Source organism: Sus scrofa, chromosome X (genome assembly GCF_054392235.1).
Source record: "Sus scrofa isolate SSC_HxYL_T2T_F1_AM1 chromosome X, Sscrofa_HxYL_maternal_Yorkshire_Landrace_v2.0, whole genome shotgun sequence".
NCBI lineage: Eukaryota > Metazoa > Chordata > Mammalia > Artiodactyla > Suidae > Sus > Sus scrofa.
Window position 1 is genome coordinate 50,831,269 of NC_139401.1, and position 19,329 is coordinate 50,850,597.

The following is a 19,329-nucleotide window of genomic DNA, read 5'->3' on the forward strand; positions in this document are numbered from 1 at the left end:
TTTCCATTGTATTAATGTATGTTCATATGTATGTATTTTCACCTGTCAATTCTTTCATCAGGACCTATATAATCAGTGATATTCTTTGTTAGGTAATTACTTTGACTCCTCTCATACAGCAAAATGCAGCAGTTGTTACATTTCATAAATACACCTGTTATGAATCCACCTGCATAATAAATCAATGCCTTGAGAAATAATATCCTTAATATTAACTGAACTTTTGTGATAATCATTTCACAATACATACATATATCAAATCATTATGTTGTATACCTTAAAATTATACATTGTTCTGTATAAGTTTGAGATATGTCAGTTATATCTCATTAAACTGGAAAAATAAATAAAATTTCCTTTGCTGGAAATGAAAAACAGTATCTAAAAATGAGAAAAAGAAATAAACAAAACAGATAATAAGAAAGATTTCCTAAGAAATCTCTGAATTTCCACATTTAAAGGATCTATAATATCAGGGCAGGAATAATGTTAGACAGCTAAATGTTAGAATTTATTGTGTCTAAAAATAAATAATAATTTATTCTGTCTAAAATTTTATCATGGGGCTAGTGTCCCTAACCCCCATGTTGTTCAAAAGTCAACTGTAATGCAAAAAGAAGAGTCTGGAATTAAAATTCCAGGTTACTTCATTAAAATCTAATAGAGAAGAGAATAAAAACAATTTCTGTCTTCTGCAAGGGGGAGCAGGAAAGAAAGGAATGACAGAACTATTTTAAGTTTTGATGTTGATAGGAAAATAATCAAATATGCTAGTTAAAAATTTAGGTACAGTTTCCATTACAAGATGGTTGGCAACATATTACATTACTTCCCCTCTGAGACAGGATGAAGATGGCGGGATAGAAGGACTGCAGCTCACCTTCTCTCATAAAAACAACAAAATTACAACCAAATGTCAAACAACCTCCAACCAAATGGACTGGAAACTTTCAAAAAAGATATCCTACTCCAGAAGACAAAGAGGAGGTCATATCAAGATGGTAGGAGGGGCGATTAGGCAATATAAGAAACCCCATACCCACTGGATGGGCAGCACAAAGACTGGAAAGTAACTGTATCACGGAGACTCACCTACAGGAGAGCTCTGAGCCCCACATCAGGTCCCCAAGCCTGGGGATCTGGCATTGAGAGAAAGAGCCCCCAGATCATCTGGCATCGAGGGCCAGGGGGCTTGTGTGCAGAAGTTCTGTGGGACTGGGGGAGATGGAGACCCCATTCTTGAAAGGCTTGAACAGGCATTCATGTGCACTGGGTCACAGAGGAAAGCACAGGCTCCATAGGAATCTGGGTCAGACATGACTGCAGTTCTTAGAGGATAGCCTGGGAAAACAGGGGGAGACTGGGTAGCATTGTGGGGGAGGGACATTGGAAGAAAAGATCTCAGGACTGTTCATTTGTGTGTGTTCCTCTAGAGGTGGCCATTTTGGAAAAAATCTAGCCCCACTCACCAGCGCTCAGAAGCCCCAGGCCAAACAGTAATCCAGGTGGGATCAGAGACCCACCCATCAGTAAATAAACTGCCTAAAGATGCTCCCCCGACCCCCCGCAGCCACACAGCCACAGCCACACAGCTGCCTCTAATTTCACCACAGACAAAGCCCCCCACCCACCAGAGGGATAAGAATCATCTCCACCTACCAGTGGGCAGGAACCAGTCCCTCCCATCAGGAAGCCTACAACAAGGCCTGTGCCAACTTCAGCCACAAGGGGGGCAGACACCAGAAGTAAGAGAGGCTACAACTCTATTATTTGTAAAAAGGTCACCACACCAAAAACCTATAAAAATGAAAAGGTAGAGAACTATAACTCAGATAAGGGAGAAAAAAAAAAAAAAACAGAAAAACAGGTAAGTGATCTGGAGATTATCAGCCTCCAGGAAAAAGACTTTATAGACTGTTGATGCTGAAGATGATGCAAGACATTGGAAATAAATGGGAGGCAAAGACTGATAATTTACAGCAAAATCTGAGCAAAGAAATACAAGATTTAGAATTTAAGCAAATAGAGATGCAAAATACAATAGCGGAAATAAAAAATTCATTAGAACAACCAACAGCAGAATACAGGAGACAGAAGAAAGAATAAGTAAGGTGGAGGACAGACTAGAGAAATCACTGAATGGAACAGAACCCCCTTCGTTGAAAAGAAATGAAGAGAGTCTCAGAGAAAGAACTCTAGGACAACAATAAACACACCAAGATCCATATTATAGGGGTGCCAGAAGGAGAAGAGAGAGAGAAGGGGACAGAAAACATATTCCAAGAGATAATAGCCAAAAACATCCCTAACATGGAAAGGAACCACTCACTCAAATACAGGAAGCACAACGAGTACTACATAAAATAAACCCAAGGAGGAATACACTCAGACACATATTAATGAAACTGACCAAAATTAAAGACAAAGTACTGAAAGCAGCTAGGGAAAAGAAACAAGTAACATACAAGGGAACCCTGATAAGGTTATCCTGGCAGATTTTTCAGCAGAAACTCTGCAGGCCAGAAGGGAGTGGCATGATATACTTAACATGATGAAAGGAAAAAACCTCCAACCAAGATGACTTTACCCAGCAAGGCTCTCATTCAGATTTGAAGCAGAAATCAAAAGCTTCACAGATAAGCAATGGCTAAGAGAATTTAGCAACACTAAACCAGCTTTACAACAAACACTAAAGAAACTTCTCTAGGCAGAAAATAAAAGGTCACAACTAAAAACAAAAATACTATAAATGACAAGGATCACCAGTAAAGGTATATCTACAGTAAATGTAGGAAATCATCCAAACATAAATATGCTATCAAAATCAGAAATCATGAGAAGAGGAGGGTACGAATGCAGGACACTACAGATGAACTTGCAATTAAAGACCAACAACTTAAAACAATCTCACATATATACAGACATAACAAAACTTCAGGGCAACTGCAAAGCAAAAATCTACAACAGATACACACACAGATAAGAAAAATCAACTCAAATACAACAGTAAAGAGAGTCATCAGGCCACAAGAGGAGAGAACAAGAGAGGAAGGGAAGAAAAAAGAGCAATAAAAACAAATCCAAAACAGTTAGTAAAATGGCAATAAGGACATACATAGCAATAATTACCCTAATTGTTAATGGACTAAACGCCCCAACCAAAAGACACAGACTGGCTGAATCGATACAAAAACAAGACCCATATATATATGCTGTCTTCAAGAGACCCACTTCACTTCTAGGGACACACACAAATTGAAAGTGAGAGGATGGAAGGACATAGTCCAGGCAAACGGGGATCAAAAGAAAGCTGGAGTAGCAATACTCATAACAGACAAAATAGACCTTAAATTGAAGAATATTTTAAGAGACAAGGAAGTCATTACATAATGATCAAAGGATCAATCCAAGAAGAAGATAGAGCAATTTTAAATATCTACGCACCCAACGTAGAGTCACCACAATATATAAGGCAACTGCTAACAACCTTAAAAGGAGAAATCAACAATAACACAATCATAGTGGGGGACTTTAACACCCCACTTACAGAAATGGACAGATCAACCAGACAGAAATTCAATAAGGAAACACAGGCCCTGAATGATGCATTAGACCTGATGGACTTAAAAGATATTTATAGGACATTCCATCCAAAAGCAACAGAATACACATTCGTCTCAAGTGCACATGGAACATTCTCTAAGATTCATCACATCCTGGGCTACAAATCCATCCTCGGTAACTTTAAGAAAATTGAAATCATACCAAGCATCTTTTCCGACCACAATGCTATATGACGGGAAATCAACAACAAGAAGAAAACTGCAAAAAACACAAACACATGGAGACTAAACAACATTCCACTAAACAACCAATGGATCACTGAAGAAATCAAAGAGGAAATTAAAAAATACCTAGCAGCAAAAGACAACAAAGATACCACACTCCAAAACCTATGGGATACAGCAAAAGCCGTTCTAAGAGGAGAGTTTATAGCAATACAAGCCCACCTCAGAAACAAGAAAAAGCTCAAATAAACAAGCTAACTTTACATCTAAAGCAGCTCGAGAGAGAACAGACAAGACTTAAAGTTAGCATAAGGAAAGAAATCATAAAGATTAGAGCAGGAATAAATGAAATAGAAACGAAGAGAACCATAGAAAAGATCACTGAAATGAAAAGCTGGTTCTTTGAAAGGATCAACAAAACTGATAAACCCTTATCTAGACTTCTCAAGCAAAAAAGAGAGAGGACTCAAATCAATAAAATTAGAAATGAAAAAGGAGAAGTAACAATGGACATCACAGAAATACAAAGGATCATAGAAGACTACTCTATGCAACTATATGCCAATAAAACGGAAAACCTAGAAGAAATGGACAAATTCTTAGAAAGGTACAATCTTCCAAGACTAAACCACGATGAAATAGAAAAGATGAAGAGACCAATCATAAGTCCTGAAATTGAAACTGTGACTAAAGGAGTTCCCGTCGTGGCGCAGTGGTTAACAAATCCGAATAGGAACCATGAGGTTGTGGGTTCGATCCCTGCCCTTGCTCAGTGGGTTAACAATCCGGCGTTGCCGTGAGCTGTGGTGTAGGTTGCAGACGTGGCTCGGATCCCGCGTTGCTGTGGCTCTGGCGTAGGCCGGTGGCTACAGCTCCGATTCAACCCCTAGCCTGGGAACCTCCATATGCCGCGGGAGCGGCCCAAGAAATAGCAACAATAACAACAACAACAACAACAACAACAACAAAAAGATAAAAGACAAAAAAAAAAGAAACTGTGACTAAAAAACTTCCAATAAAATAATTCCCCTCCCTTTCTAAACCCCACCAAAATGACAAACAAAATATACAAATAAATCAACAGTAGTGCTGTAAATACAAGAAAGGTTCAAATGAAAGATTTGTTGAAGATTAAAATATATGCCCTGATAGAATATATTTTTATGAAACTCAAGAGAGTAGAAAAAATGGCAACTTGATAAAAGGAAGACTTCCATTAAAGAGTTTTGGGTATTTTTTTTTCATTTTCGAGGGAGGGTTTTGGCACACCTGTGGCATATGGAAGTTCCCAGGCCAGGGATCGAATCCAAGCCGCAGTTACAACCTATGCCATATGTATGGCAACACTGGATCCTTAACCCACTGACCCAGGCCGGGCACTGAACCTGCACTGCCACAGAGACAACACTGGATCCTTAACCTGCTGTACCACTAAAGAGGTTTGTTTTGTTTTTTGTTTTGTTTTGTTTTTTTAAAGACTTCATAATAGCCCTATTTAAGCATCATACCAGAGCTCTGGGAATTTCATTTTACTTTATTCACATTATTCCTTGAGGTATGTGAAGAAATATGTAAAAGGATAGTTGCAGCATGGTTTGTAATTGTGAAAAATTAGAAGCAATCGAAATGTCAATAATAAAGTTTATTACGTGCTAAGCACTGTCCTAAAACTTTTTTGTATATTAAGACATTTAGCCCCTACAACAACCCTTTGACAGTGCCATTTTGCACATAAAGAAACTGAGGTTAAGATAGTTAGGTAACCTATCCAGGATCAAATAGGTCACAGTATTATCAACTTTGTCATAAATTAAATGAATGAGATTGATCTATATGTGCTAATGTGAATAGATCTCTGAGACCTACTGTTGAGTGAAAAAAAGCAATTCGAAAGAAATCTATAATATGACACTTTGTACATAAAAGAACCATCCTGACCAATGCTATGCCTTCTAGTATATATCTAAATGCACAAGAAATTTGGTCGTGATGATCGTTGTACAACTATAAATATAATAACATTCATTGACTAATAAAAATTTTTTAAATTAAAAAAATAAATGCACGGGAAAAGGACTAAACAGATACACAAATGAGTAACTGCAGTTATATCTGGAAAACTAGGAGAAGACTGCCATGGAAGAGTCTTTTCCTTAGATAAGGACCATTTTGTATACCCCAAAGTCACTCAGCAATATCTTTTACTTTATTAAGTATCTCTTATGTGAATAGCTATACTGTAGTCTCCCAAGACTTTATTTTTCACATTTAACTTTTTAATCCATTTGGAATTCATTTCTGTACATGCAGTATTTTCATCTAGATTGTTAATCAGTTTTGCTAGAACCACTTAAACTATTCTTTCTCACTGACTTGAATGTTTGTTATATAGTAAGTTTCCAGCTACAATGGGTTCTGCTTTCTTCCACCAATCTGTCTATTCCTATGGCAATGACTTTCAGAACGATTAATAATAATAATAATAATGACAAGTCACTTTCCTGTTCTTCATTATTTTCTAGGCTTTTAAATCTATTTATATTCCATAAAAACATTAAGATAATTTTTCCAATTAAATTAAAAAGGAATATCCTGTAATCTTAATTGGACACATACTCACATACACACACACATATTTGGCTGAAACTGGCATCTAAAAACCATCTAAGAATATGGCTTTCCATTTGTCCAGCGTTTCAGTAAGACTTTTTTATGCGGGGGCGGGGGGGGGGAGAAAGAGTTGATATTCTCTCAGCTTCTTTTTTCCTAAGCCACATTTTTAATTTTAAAATTTACATTTTAGTAAAAGTGATCCTTCTTGGTATACAGTTCCATGAAGATTCAACAAATGCATAAAGTCATGTAACCACTACCACAATTAAAATACAGAATAGTTTCATTGCTCCCTCCAAAAAACTTCCTTGCATCATCCCTTTACAGTAAAACTCTCTCCTCACACTTCAATTCTGGAAACCACTGATCTATTTATCATTCCTATAATTCCATTTTTTCTAGAAAGACTTATAAATGAGAAGTATATATAGCCTTTTGAATCTGGCATCTTTCACTTAGCATAATGTCTTCTAAATTGAACCTTATTGTTGCATATATCAATAGTTTGTTGCCGTTATTTGTTGTATAGTATTCTACCTATGAATGCACCACAGTCTGCTTATCCATTCCCCATTTAGAACAGCTGGGAGGCTTCCGGTTTTGAGTGATTACAAGCTACTATAAACATTCATGTACAGGTCTTTGTGTGAACATGCATTTTGTTGAGTAACTATCTTATGTGGGATTGATGGGTCCTAAGGTAAATATACCTTTATAAGAAAATGACAACAAATATATGAGCACTTCTCTGTATTCATCACCCTCACCAGGAGAAGGTAATGTCTGGTGGTTTTTTTGGTTTGGTTGGTTTTTAGCCATTCTCATATTTGTACTGGGGTATCAGATTATGGTTTTAATTTTCTTTTCCCTAGCAATTAATGATTTTAAGCAACTTTTCATGTACTTACCTGCCATATGTCTGTCTTCTTTGGTGAAATGTCTTTTCAAATGTTTACACCATTTTATTTACTTAGTCTTTTTGGGGCCACACCCACAGCATATGGAGGTTCCCAGGCTAGGGGTCAAATTGGAGCTGTAGTTGCCAGCCTACACCCCAGCCACAGCAACACAGGATCCGAGCTGCGTCTGCAACCTATGCCACAGCTCACAGCAACACCAGATCCTTAACCCACTGAGGGAGGCTAGGGATCGAATTTGTGCCCTCATGGATACTAGTCCGTTTCATTAACCACTGAGCCAGGATGGCAACTCCTTTAGCCCATTTTTAAATTGGACTGTTTTATATCTTGTTGAGTTTTTGAGAGTTCTTAACAGATTCAGATACAAGTCCTCTGTCACATATGTGATTTAAAAATATACTCTGCCAGTCTGTGCACTGTCTTTTCATTCTCTTAATAGTGTCTTTCATAGAGCAAAAATTTTCATTTTAAGTCAATTTATTGTTTTTTCTTTTATGGACAATCTTTCATTGTTATATTCAAGAACTTTTTGCTTAACCAAAATTCAAAAAGATTTTCTCACATGTAACACTTCACTAAGTTTTACAGTTTTTTTTTTTTTTTTTTTTTTTTTTTTTTTTTTTTTTTTTTTTTGTCTTTCTTCCATTTCTTGGGCTGCTTCCGCGGCATATGGAGGTTCCCAGGCTAGGGGTCCAATCGGAGCTATAGCTGCCAGCCTACGCCAGAGCCACAGCAATGCGGGATCCGAGCCACGTCTGCGACCTACACCACAGCTCACGGCAACGCCGGATCGTTAACCCACTGAGCAAGGGCAGGGATCGAACCCACAACCTCATGGTTCCTAGTCGGATTCGTTAACCACTGCACCACGACGGGAACTCCGTTTTACAGTTTTATGTTTTACTTTTAGGTCTATGATTTATTTTGAGTTAAATTTTGTATAACATGTAAGAGTTAGGTCGAGGTTCATTTTTTTGAATATGTATGTCCAATTGTTCCAGCACCTTATGTCGAAAAGACCACCCTTTCTATGCTGAATTGCCATTTTTCTTTCTAAAATCAATTGACCATATCTGTTTGGGTCTATTTCTGAACTCTATTCTGTTTCATTGATCTGTGCGTCTACCTTTTTGCCAACACCATACGTCTTAATTACAATACCTTTAGAGAAAGTCTACCCTAAATCAGTTAACATGAATTCTTCAAACGTGTTCTACTTTTATCAAAATTATTTTAGTTCTTCTAGTACTCTGCCTTTCCATATTAGTTTCATAGTCAGTTTGTCAACATCTAAAATAAATTCTGCTGGGATTGTGATATAATTGTTCTGAATTTCTAGGTCATATGGAAAGAACAGACATCTTACCCAGTGAGTCCTCCAACCAACCAATCATAGATCTTCTTTGATTTGTTTTACCACTGTTTTTTAGTTTTCAGCATACAGATTCTGCACATACTTTGTTATATTTCTACTTATTTCTTTTTTCGTGCTATTGTAAATGGTACTTTTTAAATTGCAATATCCAATTATTTCTAGTTTTCAGCATACAGATTCTGCACATACTTTGTTATATTTCTACTTATTTCTTTTTTCGTGCTATTGTAAATGGTACTTTTTAAATTGCAATATCCAATTATTTCCTACCATAGAGAGATATAATTGGGTTTTTTTATATGAACCTTGTATCCTGCAACCTTTTTAAAATCACTTATTAGTCCCTGGAACTTTTTTAGACTCCTTTAGACTTTCTGTGTAGATACTCATGATATCTGTTAGTAAAGACAATTTTATTTCTTCCTTTCCAATCTGCATTCCTTTTATTTCTTTATCATCCCTCATTTCATTGGCTAGAATTTCAAGTACCATGATGTTAATTAAAAGCATCATATTGGAAGTGTTGAGAGCAGACACACTTGCCTTGTTAGAAAAAAAGCATTCAGTCTTTCACCATTAAATATGATGTAAGTTGTTTTAAGCAAATCTAAGAGTTGTTGGGTTCTTTTCCTCTTTCAGCCACACATGCAGCATGTGGAAGTTCCCAGGTCAGGGATTGAATCTGGGCTGCAGCTGCAACCTATGCCACTTAACCACTATTCTGGGCTGTGGCTGGAACCCATGCTGCCACAAGGACAATGCCAGATCCTTAACCTGCTGCATCACAGAGGGAAATCCAGTTTTATTTTTAAAATAAATGACCTTTATCAAGCTAAGGAGGTTCCCTTCCACAGCAAGTTTGCTGGGTTTTTTTTTTTTTATCATGAATGGATGTTGAATTTCTTCAAATGTTTATCCTGCATCTATTGAAATTATGTTCTTTCCTCTACAGACTGTTAATATGTCAAATTACATTGATTTTCAAGTGGTGAAAAATCCTTTACCCTTGGGAAAACATCACATGGGATAAATGACAAATGTAAACTAGGCATAAAATTACTATGTGAGACATTTCTGATAAAATCCAGAATACTTTTTTGCACTGTAAAAAACATTTCCACAAGACTTGTATTTACATGGGGGGGGAGTAAGCATTCACATATATTTTAATTAAATGATTAATCTTAAAGGTAAAATGATGGATTTTCACTGCAGAACCACATTGGATCTACCAGGCATCCCACCCCTTCCAAAGATTCGGAAATCTTTCCTTTCTACAGAATAAACATAATATGATGTTTCCCCCTGTTCTAGCTTTTTGAGCTAAGGCTAAAAAGATGACACATTCTGTAGCTCCCTATGCAAAGCAGGCCAAAGAGAAAGAGAGGGGAAAAAATTAAAATTAATGATAAGGATGGAGTTCCCATCATGGAGCAGCAGAAACGAATCTGACTAGGAATCATGAGGTGGAGGGTTCGATTCCTGGCCTCGCTCAGTGGGTTAAGGTTCCAGTGTTGCTGTGAGCAGTGGTGTAGGTTGCAGATGCAGCTAGGATCTGGTGTTGCTGTGGCTTTGGGGTAGGCTAGCAGCTGTAGCTTCAATTCGACCCCTAGCCTGGGAACCTCCATATGCCGCAGGTGCAGCCCTAAAATGCAAATAAAACAATAAATAAACAAAAGTTAATGAAGAGGAGTTTCTTGGTGGCCTAGTGGGTTAAGGACCTGGCATTGTCACTGCTATGGCTTAGGTCACCACTGTGACACAATTTCAATCCCTGGCCCAGGAACTTCCACAAGTCACAGATGGGGCCAAAAAAAAAACAAAGAAAATAATAATACTAACGATAAGAAAATCTCCCCTGCTGTATTACCAGGAGTGGGTTGAAAACAATACTCAGTGCTTGGAACTGTGGTCATGACAAGCTATAAAACTTAATCTTAGTCAATGATATCAATCTGAAGTTGTATCACTGGTGAGCTGAAATAAAATGCTAAACTTGAGGGAAAAAAAAGGTAAAATTCCACAGTCATCATATGTTACTCTTTTAATATATTCCTGGTGACAAAGGAGGCAAGAATATACAATGGAGAAAAGACAACCCTTCAGTAAGTGGTGCTGGGAAAACCGGACAGCCACATGTAAAAGAATGAAATTAGAACACTCCCTAACACTGAGCCTGTCCACTTCAGATACCTCAGTAGTTCTCTCCTGCTTTACCAACTTGGCCTTCCAAGTTCCTCCCTTGGCAAACCTAAAGTTTGGTGCTAATACCTGGGAGGGAAAGGCAAGGGGACAGTAAGCTGGTTATTGGTGCCCCAAACCCCTGGGTTTGGTGGCTGGAGAGCAAAAGGCAGCCAAAGCACCCTGGGCTACCTCCGGTTCCCACCCAGATTTGGAACCCTGATTTAAGCACCTTCCTGCCAACCCTCTGGAGCCCAGCCAGGGAGCAACATGAACTGGGAACTTCACCTTTCAATTACTGACTCTGCATCCAACACTGGCCTCTTAATTCTTGGGTATCGTGCTGTGAGAAAACACAGTCACGAGGAGAGGCCTCCTGGATGCTGTGGTTGACTGCTCCAGCTGACGTTCCAGTCTGCTAGCAACATGAATAATCCACATTGAGTGAACAGACCAGGAGCTGCTGCAACGTCCCCTCAGCCATCCTCCACCTCTGATTGGGGGCTGTAAAGTCCAGACGGCACCTCCCTCACTGCCATCCCAACCCAGCTTGGATCTAAACCCGATGCCGACTTGGCAGAAGGGAAAACAATTGACCAGTTGCAAAACTGTATCTAACAGGAAAAAAAAAAACAACAAAATTCACAACTAAAGGCTGAGCAATCTTCAACCAAATGGACTGGAAACCTTAAAAAAAGATATCCTACTCCAGAAGACAAAGAGGAGGACACATCAAGAGGTAGGAGGGGCGATTTCACAAATTGAACAATGCCATACCGCCTGGGTGGGAAGCCCCACAGACTGGAAACTAACTGGTTCACAGAGACTCACCTACAGGAGTCAGAGTTCTGAGCCCCACATCAAACTCCCACCTGTGGGGATCTGGCACTGGGAGAAAGAGCCCCCAGAGCATCTGGCATTGAAGGCCAGTGGGGCTTGTATGCAGGAACTCAACGGGACTGGAGGAAATGGAGACCCCATTCTCAAAAGGTGAACACAGTCTTTCACGTGCACTGGGTCCCAGGGCAAAGCAAAGTCTCCATAGGAAATCTGGGTCAAACCTGACTGCAGTTCTTGGAGGACATCCTGAGAAAACAGGGGTGAATGTAGCTTGTTGTGAGGGAAGGACATTGGAAGGAAAGCTCTTGGGAATATTCAGCAGCATGCCTTTCTCTGGAGGTGGCCATCTCGGGAAAATCTGGCCCCACCCATCAGTCAGAGCTGAGAAGCCCCCTAGGGCAAACAACAATCCAGGAGGGATCACAGCCCTGCCCCAAAGTAAAGGGCTACCTAAAGACCCCTCAGGCACACAGCTGCCTCTAATCCCATCCAGAGACTAAGCCCCACCCACCAGTGGGCAGGCATCAGCCCCTCCATCAGGAAGCCTACAGCAAGCCCCCATAGCCACTTCAGCCACAAGGGGGGCAGACACCAGAAGAAAGAGAGGCTACAACTCTATTATCTGTAAAAAGGTCACCACACCAAAAACCTATAAAAATGAAAAGACAGAGAACTATAACTCAGATGAGGGAGAAAGGGAAAACCCCAGAAAACCAGCTAAGCAATGAGGAGATTCTCAGCCTCCAGGAAAAAGATTTTAGCCTGTTGATGCTGAAGATGATGCAAGACATTGGAAATAAACTGGAGGCAAAGATGGATACCTTACAGGACACACTGACCAAAGAGATACAAGATATAAAACTTAAACAAGAAGAGATGCAAAATACAATAACTGAAATAAAAAATTCACTAGAAGCAGCTAACAGCAAAAGACAGGAGGCAGAAGAACGAATAAGTGAGGTGGAGGACGTATTAGTGGAAATTACAGATGCGGAACAGAAAGGTGAAAAAAGATTGAAAACAAATGAAGAGAGTCTCAGAGAACTCTGGGACAACGTTAAACGTGCCAACATCCGTATTCCACGGGTGCCAGAAGGAGAAAAGAGAGAGGACAGAAAAAAATATTCCAAGATATAATACCCCAAAACATCCCTAACATGGGAAAGGAATCACTCACTCAAACCCAGGAAGCACAACGAGTACCATATAAAATAAACCCAAGGAGGAATACACCGAGACACATATTATTCAAACTGACCAAAATTAAAGACAGAGAAAATCTTGAAAGCAGCTACAGAAAAGAAACAAATCACATACAAGGGAACCCAAATAAGGTTATCAATCGATTTTTCTGCAGAAACTCTGCAGGCCAGAAGGGAGTGGCATGATATACTTCACATGATGAAAGGAAAAAACCTCCAACCAAGATGACTTTACCCAGCAAGGCTCTCATTCAGATTTGAAGGAGACATCAAAACCTTCACAGATAAGCAAAAGTTGAGAGAATTCAGCAGCACTAAACTAGCCTTACAACAAAATACTAAAGGAACTTCTCTAGGCAGAAAAGAAAAGACAGCAACAGGAAACAAAAACACCACAAATGACAAGGATCACCAGTAAAGGTATATCTACAGTAAGGATACGAAATCAACCATGCACAATTACCCCACCAAAATCAGAAATCATGAGACGAGGTGGGTACGAATGCAGGACACTACAGATGAACTTGCAATTAAGAGAACAACAACTTAAAACAATCTCCTAGACATATAGACTCGTATCAAAACTTCAGAATAACTGCAAACCAAAAATCCACAATTGATACACAAAGAAAAATCAAATCAAATACAACACGAAAGACAGTAATTAAACCACAAGAGGAGAGAACAAGAGAAGAAGGGAAGAATAAAGAGCAAGAAAAACAAATCCAAAGCAATTAATAAAATGGCAATAAGGACATACATAGCAATAATTACCTTAAATGTGAATGGACTAAACGCCCCAACCAAAAGACACAGACTGGCTGAATCGATACAAAAACAAGACCCATATATATATGCTGTCTTCAAGAGACCCACTTCACTTCTAGGGACACACACAAATTGAAAGTGAGAGGATGGAAGGACATAGTCCAGGCAAACGGGGATCAAAAGAAAGCTGGAGTAGCAATACTCATAACAGACAAAATAGACCTTAAATTGAAGAATATTTTAAGAGACAAGGAAGTCATTACATAATGATCAAAGGATCAATCCAAGAAGAAGATAGAGCAATTTTAAATATCTACGCACCCAACGTAGAGTCACCACAATATATAAGGCAACTGCTAACAACCTTAAAAGGAGAAATCAACAATAACACAATCATAGTGGGGGACTTTAACACCCCACTTACAGAAATGGACAGATCAACCAGACAGAAATTCAATAAGGAAACACAGGCCCTGAATGATGCATTAGACCTGATGGACTTAAAAGATATTTATAGGACATTCCATCCAAAAGCAACAGAATACACATTCGTCTCAAGTGCACATGGAACATTCTCTAAGATTCATCACATCCTGGGCTACAAATCCATCCTCGGTAACTTTAAGAAAATTGAAATCATACCAAGCATCTTTTCCGACCACAATGCTATATGACGGGAAATCAACAACAAGAAGAAAACTGCAAAAAACACAAACACATGGAGACTAAACAACATTCCACTAAACAACCAATGGATCACTGAAGAAATCAAAGAGGAAATTAAAAAATACCTAGCAGCAAAAGACAACAAAGATACCACACTCCAAAACCTATGGGATACAGCAAAAGCCGTTCTAAGAGGAGAGTTTATAGCAATACAAGCCCACCTCGGAAACAAGAAAAAGCTCAAATAAACAAGCTAACTTTACATCTAAAGTAGCTTGAGAGAGAAAAACAGACAAGACCTAAAGGTAGTAGAAGGAAAGAAATCATAAAGATCCGAGCAGAAGTCAGTGAAATAGAAACGAAGAGAACCATAGAAAAGATCACTGAAACGAAAAGCTGGTTCTTTGAAAAGATCAACAAATTTGATAAACCCCTAGCATAAACGAGAGAGGACTCAAATCAATAAAATTAGAAATGAAAAAGGAGAAGTAACAACAGATATCACAGAAATACAAAGGGTCATAAGAGACTACTCTATGCAACTATATGCCAATAAAAGGGAAAACCTAGAGGAAATGGACAAATCCTCAGAAAAGTACAATCTTCCAAGACTAAACCAAGATGAAATAGAAAAGACGAATGGACCCCTCACAAGAACTGAAATTGAAACTGTGATTGAAAAACTTCCAACAAACAAAAGTCCAGGACCAGAGGGCTTCACGGCCAAATTCCATCAAACATTTAGAGAAGAGCTAACACCTCTCCTTCTGAAACTATTTCAAAAAATTGCAGAGGAAGGGATACTCCCAAACTCATTCCATGAGGCCACCATCACCCTGATACCAAAACCAGACAAAGATACCACAGCAAAAGAAAACTACAGGCCAATTTCACTGATGAACATCGATGCAAAAATCCTCAACAAAATACTAGCAAACCGCATCCAACAATACATTAAAAGGATTGTACATCAGGATCAAGTGGGATTTATCCCAGGGATGCAAGGGTTCTTCAATATCCGCAAATCCAACAGTGTGATATACCACATTAACAAACTGAAGAATAGAAACCATAGGATCCTCTCCATAGACACAGAAAAAGCCTTTGACAAAATCCAACACCCATTTCTGATTAAAAACCCTTCAGAAAGTGGGCATAGCGGGATCCTACCTCAACATGATGAAGGCCATATATGACAAACCCACAACGAACATCATTCTCAATGGTGAAAAGCAGAAAGCATTCCTGCTGAGATCAGGAACAAGACAAGGATGTCCGCTCTCGCCACTACCCTTCCACATAGTTTTGGAAGTCCTAGCCATGGCAATCAGAGAAGTAAAAGAAATAAAAGGAATCCAAATTTGAAAGGATGAAGTAAAACTATCACTATTTGCAGAAGACATGATACTATACCTAGAGAATCCTAAAGACTCTACCAGAAAACTGTTAGAGCTCATCCATGAATTTGGTAAAGTCACAGGATACAAAATTAATACCCAGAAATCGACGGCATTTCTATACACTCACAATGAAAGAGCAGAAAAAGAAATTAAGGAAGCAATCCTGTTTACCATTGCATCCAAAAGAATAAAATACCTAGGAGTAAACCTACCCAAAGAGACAAAAGACCTGAACTCTGAAAACTATAAGACACTGATGAAATAAGTCAAAGATGATACAAATAGATGGAAAGACACACCATGCTCGTGGATTGGGAGAGTTAATATTATCAACATGACTATACTACCTAAGGCAATCTACAGATTCAATGCAATCCCTATCCAATTACCAAGACATTCTTCACAGAACTCAAACAAAATAGTTTCAAGGTTGTGTGGAAGCACAAAAGACCCAGAATAGCCAAAGACATCCTGAAACAGAAAATGCAGCTGGAGGAATCAGGCTCCCGGACTTCAGACTCTACTACAAAGCAACAATCATCAAAACCGCATTGTACTGACACAAAGACAGAGATATAGATCCGTGGAACAGGACAGAAAGCCCAGAAGTCAACCCACGCACCTACAGCCAACTCATCTGTGACAAAGGAGGCAAGAAGATACAATGGAGAAAGGACAGCCTGTTCAATAAGTGGTGCTGGGAAAACTGGACAGCCACATGGAAAAGAATGAAATTAGAACACTCCCTAACACCATCCACAAAAATCAACTCCAAATGGACTAAAGACCTAGATATAAGACCAGACACCATAAAACTCTTAGAGGAAAACATAGGCCAAACACTCTCTGACATAAACGACAGCAACATCTTCTCAGGTCCACCTCTTAGAGTATTGACAACAAAAACAAAAACAAACAAATCGGACCTACTCAAACTGAAAAGTTTCTGCACAGCAAAGGAAACCCTAAACAAAACGAAAAGACAACCCACAGAATGGGAGAACATCTTTGCAAGTGAATCCACTGACAAGGGATTCATCTCCAAAATTTAGAAACACCTTCTGCAGCTACATACCAAAAAAAAAAAAAAAAAAAAAAAAAAAAACCCATCAAAAAATGGCCAGAAGATCTAAACACACAATTCTCCAAAGAAGACATACAGACGGCCCAAAAACACATGAAAAGATGTTCAACATCACTCAGTATTAGAGACATGCAAATCAAAACCACTCTGAGGTTCCACCTTACACCAGCCAGAATGGCCATCATCCAAAAGTCTACAAACAATAAGTGCTGGAGAGGGTGTGGAGAAAAAGGAACCCTAGTGCACTGCTGGTGGGATTGTACATTGGTGCAACCACTGTGGAAAGCAGTATGGAGATTCCTCAGAAAACTAAAAATAGAACTACCATTTGATCCAGCCATCCCACTTCTGGGCATCTATCCAGAGAAAACCACGACTCGCAAAGACACATACACTCCAGTATTCATTGCAGCACTATTTGCAATAGCCAAGACATGGAAACAACCTAAATGTCCATCGACAGAGGAGTGAATAAAGAAGATGTGGTATATATATATATATATATATATATATATATATATATATATATATATATATATATATATAAAATGGAACATTACTCAGCCAATCAAAGGAAATAAATCACAGCATTTGTACCAACGTGGATGGACCTAGAAAATATCATGCTAAGGTGAAGTCAGTCAGACAGGGAGACACGGACCTCAGACGCTATCACTTGCATGTGGAATCTAAAATAAGGACACAATGAACTTCTTTGCAGAACAGACAGTGACTCACAGACTTTGAAAAAGTTATGGTTTCCAAAAGAGACAGGTTGGGGATAGGGGGATGCAGTGAGGGTTTGGGATGGAACTGCTATAAAATTTGGTTTGATGATCGTTGGACAACTAGAAATGTAATAAAATTCATTAATAAAGAAAACTCAAAAAAATATATTCCTGGATTTGATGTGCTAGCGTTACATTGAAAATTCTTTCATCTATGTTTATGAGGAATACTGGTCTATAGTTTTCTTTTCTTGTATTGTCTTTATCTGTTTTTGGTATCAAGTGGGTGGCCTCTGGCTTGTCTCTTGGCTCTGCTGTCTTTAGAAATCATTGTTCTGAAAGCTAATATACAAATGAAGGCTTGGGCCTCCACTCTGTCATCTTATACCTTCTAAATTCCTCTCAAGGAGTCTTCTAGAGAGCAGATATTAGAGACTTAGATTTTCCAGTTATTATATTCTATCATCGACAAGAAGAGAGATGAAGTTATCTCTTTCCCAATGTTCGTACTGTTTATTTTCTTATCTTCTTGATTCTGCTGAAACATTCACAATATTGAAAAAAAATTGTGGTAACAGTTATCACTGCTTTTTATTGTATTTTTTTTTTTGTCCTTTTGCCTTTTCTAGGGCTGCTCCTGTGGCATACGGAGGTTCCCAGGCTAGGGGTCTAATCAGAGCTATAGCTGGGAACTTCCACATGCCACAGGCATGGCCCAAAAGAAAATGTTTATTCCCTATTTGAAGAATATAAGGTTCTATATATCGAAATGTAATCTGTGGATTATATTATCCAGTCCCTCTATATTTATTCACTTTTTTTCTGCTAAATCTGCCCCATTCTGAAAAAAGTGCACCTGAAATTTCCTGGTATAGCTATATGTTTATCCACTTTTCTATTTCCTATTAGAGATAATGAGTTTTAAATATTAGCCAAAATATTTTTGGTGCTTATAAGTTTTTAACAAGGGTCTTGATACATATTTTTTTCTTTCGACAGCCACACCTGCAGCAAATGGAAGTTCCCAAGATAGGAGTCAAATACAAGCTGCAGCTGCATGTCTATACCACAGCCACAGAAACACCAGATCTAAACTGCGCCACAGCTTGTGACAAAGCTGAATCCTTAATCCACTGAGTAAGGCCAGAGATCAAACCCATATCCTCAGAGGCTACATCAGGTCCTTAACCCACTGAGCCACATTGGGAACTCTAGGTCTTTTCCTCTTAAACTGTAAAGTAAGTGACTTTATAATATCCTATTGAATGCTTTAACTTTCTTTCTTCGGTGATCTATATTAATAATGGTTGGTGGTCCTGCTTTCTTTCTGCTGGTTTATACCTTCATCTTACCTTTTTCTTTATTACTGTTTTAAAAAAAATTTTTTTCATTTTTGGCCACCCCTCAGCATATGGGGTTCCTGGGCCAGGGATCAGATCCAAGCCACAGTTGAGACCTAAGCTGCAGATGTGGCAACGTCAGATCCTTAACTCACTGTGCAGGCCAGGGATCAAACCTGCATCCCAGCACTCCCAAGATGCCACCAATCCTGCTGCACCACTGGGGGAACTCCTGTTTTAGGTATTTTTTAAATAAACAACACATGTGGGTGTTATATTTTAACTCCATCTGAAAATCTGAGTTTTTTAATAAGGAAGTACCATGTCTACATTTACTATAGCAATAGAAATATTTAACTTTATGCCTTCCATCTTATTTTATGTTCTTTATTTTACTTTGCTGTTTCCTTTATTCCTGTTAACC

General features: G+C 38.6%; 1 protein-coding gene across 19 annotated transcripts in view; it reads right to left on the bottom strand.

Moving 5' to 3' along the window:
* WNK3 (WNK lysine deficient protein kinase 3) overlaps positions 1-19,329 on the bottom strand; it is a 175,966-nt gene that overhangs the window by 114,444 nt on the left and 42,193 nt on the right. The window lies entirely within an intron of this gene.